This window comes from Mustela lutreola, chromosome 6 (assembly GCF_030435805.1).
Source record: "Mustela lutreola isolate mMusLut2 chromosome 6, mMusLut2.pri, whole genome shotgun sequence".
NCBI lineage: Eukaryota > Metazoa > Chordata > Mammalia > Carnivora > Mustelidae > Mustela > Mustela lutreola.
In genome coordinates this window covers 114867849-114876582 of record NC_081295.1, presented here as the reverse complement: position 1 = coordinate 114876582, position 8734 = coordinate 114867849, and the positions used below count along the sequence as shown (strand labels likewise).

Below are 8734 nucleotides of genomic sequence, written 5' to 3'. Positions count from 1 at the left end.
GCTCGCCATCCTGTCCTTGCTCAGCTTGGTGAGCTCCTCTTTACCCTCTCTATTCAGTTCAGGTGTGAGTTGCTCTGAGAAGCCTTGCCTGGTGCCCCCTCCCCCCATCCCACATTAGAATTTGTGTCTCTCTCTTTGAACCCAGAGACCCTTTGTGTGTTTCTTTGCTCCCACCTCAGCCTCAGCCTTAGAATTCTGCACCTTAGATCAGTGATTTTATGTCTCAAAAACTAAAAATTGTGGCTGCCTCATAATAACCAATAACCATAATAACCAATAAATGTTTCTAGAATGAATAGACAGATGGGTCTTTAATGTGAAGAACAGAACATCACATTTAGTAATTGGGTGACTGGGCGAAAAGTATGTAAGATTCCACTCTCCTGTTAATAATATCACTAATATCACTAACCTAAAACCAATACCAAAATGTCTCAATCTGTTTAAAAGAGAGGAATGTCCTTTTCTCCAGTTAATTACCTTTGACAATATTTTATGGAAAACAGTTTTTCATACTTGTAGATGTCATATGGGATTGAAACTGGTATCCCTACTTTCTACTCTCCGTTCCCAATAAAGAAACAAGGGATATAGATATGCTGACACTTTGACTGAATGGAAATCAACACCCATATGTTCAGCATCACCTACAGCGATGACATTTTCTAGGCTGACAGGCTTTATATCAACTTCTGAAGGTGTTACCGGGCCAAGAGGAAGACCATTAACCAGGGCAGCAAGTGTCAGAACCCTATGGAAGCAGAGGTGAAAAGGCAGATACAAAGGCAACTGCAGTCCATGTTTCATAAGCACTTGGGACACTTACTAAAAAAAACAACTGAGGGGTTTGAAGTGGCGGGGGGGGGGTGGGAGGTTGGGGTACCAGGTGGTGGGTATTATAGAGGGCACAGATTGCATGGAGCACTGGGTGTGGTGAAAAAATAATGAATACTGTTTTTCTGAAAATAAATAAATTAATTTAATTTAAAAAAAATGCTGGTGACCAGGGATGACTGGGGTGGCTCAGTTGATTAAGTGTCCAACTCTTGATTTCGCTTCAGGCCATGATTTCAGGGTCTTGAGATCAAGCCTCCTGTCAAACTCTGTTCTGGGTGTGGATCCTGCTTAAGATTCTCTCTCCTTCTCCTTGTGCCACTCCCTTCTCTCTGCCAAACTACCCCTCAACCCCCTCCCCCTGCCCCACCGGCCACTGACATACACACATGTGTATGCTCTCTCTAAACAAAGAAAAGGGGGGTGACCAGACCCCATCTCAGTACTACTAAATAAGAATCTCTGGGAGAAGAGCCCATGAATCTGAATTTTAAAAAGTTTTTCTTAAGTTTCTTTGGCTCATTGAACTGTGAGAGCACTAATTCTTTTTTTTTTTTTTTTTTTTTAAAGATTTTATTTATTTACTTGACAGAGAGAAATCACAAGTAGACGGAGAGGCAGGCAGAGAGAGAGAGAGAGAGAAGCAGGCTCCCCGCTGAGCAGAGAGCCCGATACGGGACTCGATCCCAAGACCCTGAGATCATGACCTGAGCCGAAGGCAGCGGCTTAACCCACTGAGCCACCCAGGCGCCCGAGAGCACTAATTCTAACATGACTCTTCCGCCAGATCTGCCCCTGGAGCAAAGGGAAGGGTCCCAAGTGCAGATGGACATTTCAGGCTAAGCAAAATCAGATGCCCTTTAAACTCTCAGATCACAAGTATACTTGCCATGTTTTGATACCACGCTCACTAAGTGCTCTCCCACAGTTCCGTTGCCACATTCAACCTACTTGAAGACACTATGCAGTACAGTGTATATTTCATTGCTTCTCGGCCTTTTGGCTAAGATCAAGTGTAGTACAGTGTATATTTCAGTTCTTTTCACAGTGATGCTTCTCACTGTGAATTAACACATAGGTGTGGTTGTTCTATTTAATAATGTCTTGTAAACTCTTTTCCCATGAATCAATGCCCTAGATCTGATCAATTCTCTAATAATTCTTTTAGGTATAGTGAACATCTGCATATGTAAAGGCTGGAGAAAGACCCTAGATTACCTCCTTGTGCAAAGGCTTTCTTTCTTTCTTTCTTTTTTTAAAATATTTTATTTATTTATTTGACAGAGAGAGAGAGAGAGCACACAAGTAGGCAGAGAGGCAGGCAAAGAGAGAGGGAGAAACAGGCTCGATCTCAGGAACCTTGATCATAATCTGAGCCAAAGGCAGACACTTACCAACTGAGCCACCCAGGTGTCTTTTGTTCAGAGGCTTTCTTAAGGAATAACTGGCCTCCTCCTCTCAATCCCTTTTCCTTTACCCTGACTGTCTTATCTTTCTAAAATATTTGTCATGAGTTTGCGATGGTTTTGTCTGAAGAGATTAATACTTACAAAATATCTGCCCAAGTTCTCTGTTTCAGTTGAACGGGGTTCACAATTGATGCTGCTTAATAAACTTGACAGAGTCTAGTTTCTGTTTTTCCTGTAAGGGTAAGGCCAAATTCTGAAACAATAGTTTTTTGTTGTTGTTGTTGTTTGTTTGTTTGTTTAGAGTTTACTTTTTTGACAGAGATTATGAGGAGGCAGAGAGGCAGGCAGAGAGTGAGAGGGAAGCAGGCTCCTTGCTGAGGAGAGAGCCTGACTCAGGGCTTGATGCCAGGACCCTGAGATCATGACCTGAGCTGAAGGTAGAGGCTTTAACCCACTGAGCCACTCAGGTGCCCCTGAAACAGTAGTTTTTAACCAATGATGAATTTGCCCACCAGGGGACATTTGGCAATGTCTAGTGACATTTTTGTTTGTTGCAACTAGGGAGTGCTACTGGCATCTAGAGTTTAGAAGTCAGGGATGCTAGCTAAACAATTTACAATGCACACACCAGCTTCCTATAAAAAAGAAAATTACGGCAGGCAAGAAGTGATATGGGTGGGCGCCTGGGTGGCTCAGTGGGTTGGGCCGCTGCCTTCGGCTCAGGTCATGATCTCGGGGTCCTGGGATCGAGTCCCGCATAGGGCTCTCTGCTCAGCGGGGAGCCTGCTTCTCTCTCTCTCTCTCTGCCTGCCTCTCTATCTACTTGTGATTTCTCTCTGTCAAATAAATAAATAAAATCTTTAAAAAAAAAAAAAAAAAAAAAGAAGTGATATGGGTACTGTCTGTACTTTCTGCTCAGTTTTGCTGTGAACCTAAAACTGCTCTAAAAAATAAAGTCTATTTTAAGAAAAGAAAATTATCTAGCCTAAAATGCTAATAGTACCAAATTTGAGAAGCTTTGCCCTGAAGGAAGCCAGAAAAGTTCTTTCCTACTTCTGAATCTTCATTCAACTTTTATGACAATGCTAGCTAGCTTTTGTAAAGGATAGTAGTTTTGCATATAAATGCTTTCAGAGTGAGTTCAGATGTACATCTCTTCTTTTGTTCAAATCAAAAGATGATGTTATAATTGAGTAGCATGTGCTCTACAACATCACCCTTGAGATGAAGCCATTTAGCTATATCATAAATATGAACCATGCTGAGATGAGAATTGAATTCACTTTTTAAGAGACACACTTCTGTCAACAGAGGTAAACTAAATTAGAAATATGAGATGTTAATGCAACAGAAATTTGGTCTTGGAATCTGGTTATGAGGGATGACCTACTTTGTGGGGGTTTTTCATTTTTGATTTCCAGAATCTGTGTGTCTCCCTCAGCACATGAGCCTTCCATACCCACACATCTTGTGGGCCATATGGTGCTCTTTTGGAATGACTTTCATTTGATTTTCTTCCTTCTTTACAAGTATTTCTTTTATTTTCACTTTGTCAGGAAATGCTGAGGTCCTTCAAGAAGGCTCTTTTGTCTTAATGTTCTTCTTACTAGTAATGACCTTCAATTCCAATAGGACTCTTATCAGAACATTATGTATTATGAAAAAAGCAGAACCGTAACCCTGTTGGTGAAGTTTAGAAAAGCCTTTCTAGGGGCGCCTGGGTGGCTCAGTGGGTTAAGCCGCTGCCTTCGGCTCAGGTCATGATCTCAGAGTCCTGGGATCGAGTCCCGCATCAGGCTCTCTGCTCAGCGGAGAGCCTGCTTCCCTCTCTCTCTCTCTGCCTGCCTCTCCATCTACTTGTGATTTCTCTCTGTCAAATAAATAAATAAAATCTTTAAAAAAAAAAAAAGCCTTTCTATATAACTTATTTGGGTGTAGAGAAATGAATGAATCCACTCTTCATTTGGATTCAGTACATCATAATTATATGAAAAATTCACAGATTTCTTTTGCATGTGGTGAGGGAAATGGTCAAGAAGAGAGGTGAGTTAAGGGTTAGGGATGTAAGAATATAGATGTCACTTCCTGGGGAGTTACTGAACTGCCTACTCAAGGCCATGGGAGAAGGGCATTTAACAATGTCAACTGTCATTTGTATATTTGAGTACTAAAGATGAGAGAAAATGGCTAACTGCTTTCTACAAGAACAAAGCCAAATGAATGGTGGAAATGAACTATCTGTTAGTATTAAAAGGTGCCAACAGGACAGCAGGGAGAATCAAGATTAATTAAATACAATTAAAAAGTGGAACTTACAAAAAAAAAAAAAAAAAAGAAGTGAAACACACTGTACCAAAACAGAAGCTGGTTGCTTCCCAGAAAGCCTGCACCTCCCTCTGTTTTCCCTCCATCAGTCTTCTTCACATATTGTTGTTCAGCTTCAGTGTAATGCTCAGTTGCCATTACGCTGGGCAGAAGCACTCTGCTCTCTTTCCTTCTGGCAGGTTGTCTGTGTCCTCTGTTTTATTTGCTTAGGACATTTCCACCATCGTATCTGCCCCCAAATTCCACACGTGGTAAAACCCCTGGTTGGGAAATTGCTTATCAACAGAAATGTAGACATAGTCATTATCTGTAGGATAACACCTTCCCTCCCCCAGTCTGAAGACGTGTTCGTTTTAGCTTGACTCAGAAGTGGCCCTGTCTTGTCCCCAGAGAGTCGAACGCGTCTCTAGGAGTTGAAAGCACATCACTGCGCAGACGCCGGCAGGGTTGCTCAGGAGAGACACAGCACCTGCTTCTCCTCGGAGGGGGCCGCGGCACGTGGACCCGGCCGTGCCCCTCCTTCCGCGCCCTGCATTTCTTACTCTCCGCCTTTCTTCTGCACTAAGGGTTCTTTTGGTTTCCCCGATGTCACTACTGTCTTAATTTAAACACTTAAATACTCTAGTGTTTAGTATTTCAGATTACTGGAAAACTTTTTCCAGTTGATGGTTTCATATCACCTGCGCAAAGCTAGGCAGCCTTTTGGAGTAAGTTTAAACATACTGTTTCAGCTAAAGAAACACAAATCTGAAGTCCAGAATAACTGAAAAGCAGTTTAAGTCTTTACTGTGGTGGCTCAACCCAGTGTCAAAAAAAGGTTTTATATTCATATCACATAGAAAGTAACTTCAAAGCCTCTTTCCTCCTCTCTTCAGTTATCTCAACAGGAATACAAGCTGCTGGGAAATGTTCCTTCTCTATCTCCTCATCTTGTCTCCAAATTCAATTTATGTTAGGCTGAGTACCTTCTATCTACCATCTTTTGTTCTCTTAAGCTGTCCATTAAGGGTTCTTTAGTTGTAATCTAGATTAATCTAGACTTAAAAAAATTTTTAAATAATTATTTGAGAGAGAGAGACATAATGAGAGAGGGAACACAAGCAGGGCGAGTGGGAGAGGGAGAGTCAGGCTTCCTGTTGAGCAGGGAGCCTGATGTGGGGCTAGATCCCAGGACCCTGGGATCATGACCTGAGCCGAAAGCAGATGCTTAACAACTGAGACACCCAGGCACCCCCTAATCTAGACATTCAAAGTGTTTTTCAGTTCTCATTTCTGTGCATTACATGGGGCAGCAAAACCAAATACTGAGCACCTGCCAAGCAATGAGGGCTTGCTAGTTTTGAAAGTTATTTTAAAGACAAAAGTTAAACAAATCCAGTTTTCCCTTACAAAATATACACACATGCATACAATAGCAAGGCACTCTTCTTCTTGAAGGAAAAGACTATCAATTCATTCTTATGTCAAATTGTTCAAAGTATGTCTATACAGGATTCCTATTTTGGGGGTGCAGAGGAGGAAAAAGAATTTCAGCATAACCCCTAGAAAGAATAATTCCATCCCATAGATGAAGCTTAGTTTCATAGTCATTTTAAATGAAATTAGTTTTGCCTTATTAACCAATATTCTTTCTCTGAATTGTTAAGTAAAAAACAATGATTGGTATTCCCCTCCACAACCGTGGAGGGGAACTTTTCTTCCACTTCCACATCTTTTCTTCCACTCTCATTTACTTTCACTAAATCTGCTCTTGAATTAACTCAGGCCAATAGGTCTTTGTTCTCTTTAATTCTGTTTGGTAAGTTCTCTTTTGGCTCTCCTTCCATTTATGGCTTAAAAACTATGGTCAAATTATTTCAACTAGTTCTTCCTAATTACTCAAAGTCTTATCAATTTGCTTCTGTTCTTCCTGATAGGCTGTGTAGGAAAAACCCACTACTCCCATGTGTCTTCTTTTCTCTCACTGCTACCACACTCACAACACTTCCAACACTACGTGTAAAGTGTCGGAACTTTACTTTGGTTTTTCCCACACCAAGAAATTCTGGAATACTAGCTCTGTGCCCTATAATTTAACTCAATCCTGACACTGTCTACCCAGAGATAGCATTACATTCCACAGGTTAAAGGCTCAGTCCCTCAAGACTGCCTTCCACTTCAGATGCCAGTCATCAGTAGTAGATCTCCATGTTAGTCACAACTTCAACTTGGCAACAAATTGGAGATTCCCATCATCTCCTCTTCCTCGGACTAGATTATTTGCTAGGAAAGCTCACAGAATGTAGTGAAGCATTCATGTTCATCAGTTTATTAAAGGATACAGATGAAGAGTCAGACAACGAGATACATAAGGGTGGGTTTTTAGCTCAGGAGCTTCTTTCCCTTGTAGAACTGGGGTGCACCACTCTCCTGGTGCATGGGTGAACTTACCAACTTTGAGTTCTCCAAACATCATATTATTAGGATTTTATGGACACCTTCCTTATGCAACCATGATCAGTTATTAACTCAATGTCTAGCTCTTCTTCCTTCTCTGAAGAATCGGAGGTGGGGCCGAAAGTTCCAAAGACCCGGCCATGATTAGAAAATCATGGCCTGGTCTTTTTGAGGAACAGACCCCATCCAGGAATCACGCTGAGTCACTTTCTTAGAACCAAAAGACACCCCCATCACCCAGGAACTTACAAAGGATTTGAGAACCCTGTCAGGAAACCGGGTCAAAGACCAAATATTAAAACAAAAGGTGCCTCTAATACTCTTATCACTTAGGAATTTCTAAGGGTTTCAGGATTCCTGTGTGAGGAACCAGGGGCAGAGATCTTTTTCTATTAATCTCACATATGTCAAGCCACATTTCTCCATTATTTATCCATTTACCTTTTCTCCTCCTATCTGAAGACTTTGGAAACCTGCTAAAGAAAAAGAATCTCAAAAATTTTTCAGTATTGAGTTTAAATGTATGATTTCCAACATCAGCTGAGTCTTTTATGCAGCTTTGAATTCCTTGTTCTTGGAAAGATCACATTCCCACTTCCCACCACTATCTTAAACTCAGTACCTCACTTAAACTCAGGTCCCCTGCCCCATCTTTCTTGGCAGATGGCCTTATCTTCTACTTCCTAGTGAGAAGAAGCTAACAAGTCTCTTAGCTTCCTTCTTGCTTACTTCCCATTTCACAGAGTGAAGTGTTTTCTTTCTTTCTAAAACAAATCCCTCACAATGACTACTGGTTTTTCCAAGGATTTGTCATCAATTATTTATTTTCTCAGCTTTTTATAAACATCTCTTCCACATTAGTAAAATTCTCATATCTATTTCTTCTAAACTGTTACTAAAGTCTCTAATATATGCTTTCTATGCTTTTCTGTATTTTCCAAACATTTTAATGTGTTATGTCACTAGATACAAAAACAATTCAATGTAATATATTCCATTCTATCTCTTGTCTTGGACAAATTTCTTGAAAGAATACTATCTATCCATCCTCAATATTTATACTTTCTCACCTCTAATTTGTTATTTGGTCCCATGTCACCATGCCTCCACTATACTGTGTCATCCCTTTGTTCACAAAGGTTACCAATTATTTTCTAAATAAATATAATAACACGTCTTTTTCTTACTTGACTTCTCTATGTTACAAGTTGTGTTCAGCTTCTCTTCCTTAACATGGTCTTCCTGGGTGATAGCATCCATATCCATGGCTTTCAGGGATGAAGTCATAATAAGGATATCCAGGGTTTGTCTTCCTTGAGCTCCCCAATCAGATCTCAACTCTCCACTGATTTTCTCTTCGTGGGCATGGCACAGAGGCATCTCAAACTGAAAAGGTCTAAATGGAACCCATCATCTCCCCATTAAAATCTTCTCTTCCTTCTTTGTTTTCTACACTGATGACTAGTAATGCCATTATCCCATCTTCCAATCCAGAAAAGCCATTCTAGTTTACTTTGCTTCCCAAATTCAATTATTTAACAAATTTATGTTGTTTCTGACAGACAAGTTTTTGTAGGATATGCTGTGTAATTTTCCTTTTAATCTCAACTGTCCCCATCTTAATGGAACAATTGTTTCTAACCTCTTTGGTTTGGTAGGTGACTACTCAGTTTATAGTGAGTTACCAGCTTGCGGCGATGGATCTCACAATGGCCAGGCTTCTCTTAGTT

At 40.7% G+C, this 8734-nt stretch overlaps 1 pseudogene; it reads left to right on the top strand.

Moving 5' to 3' along the window:
- Positions 1-1817: 1817 nt before the first annotated feature.
- On the top strand, positions 1818-1951 carry LOC131835019 (U2 spliceosomal RNA; annotated as a pseudogene).
- The last annotated feature ends 6783 nt before the right edge of the window (positions 1952-8734 follow it).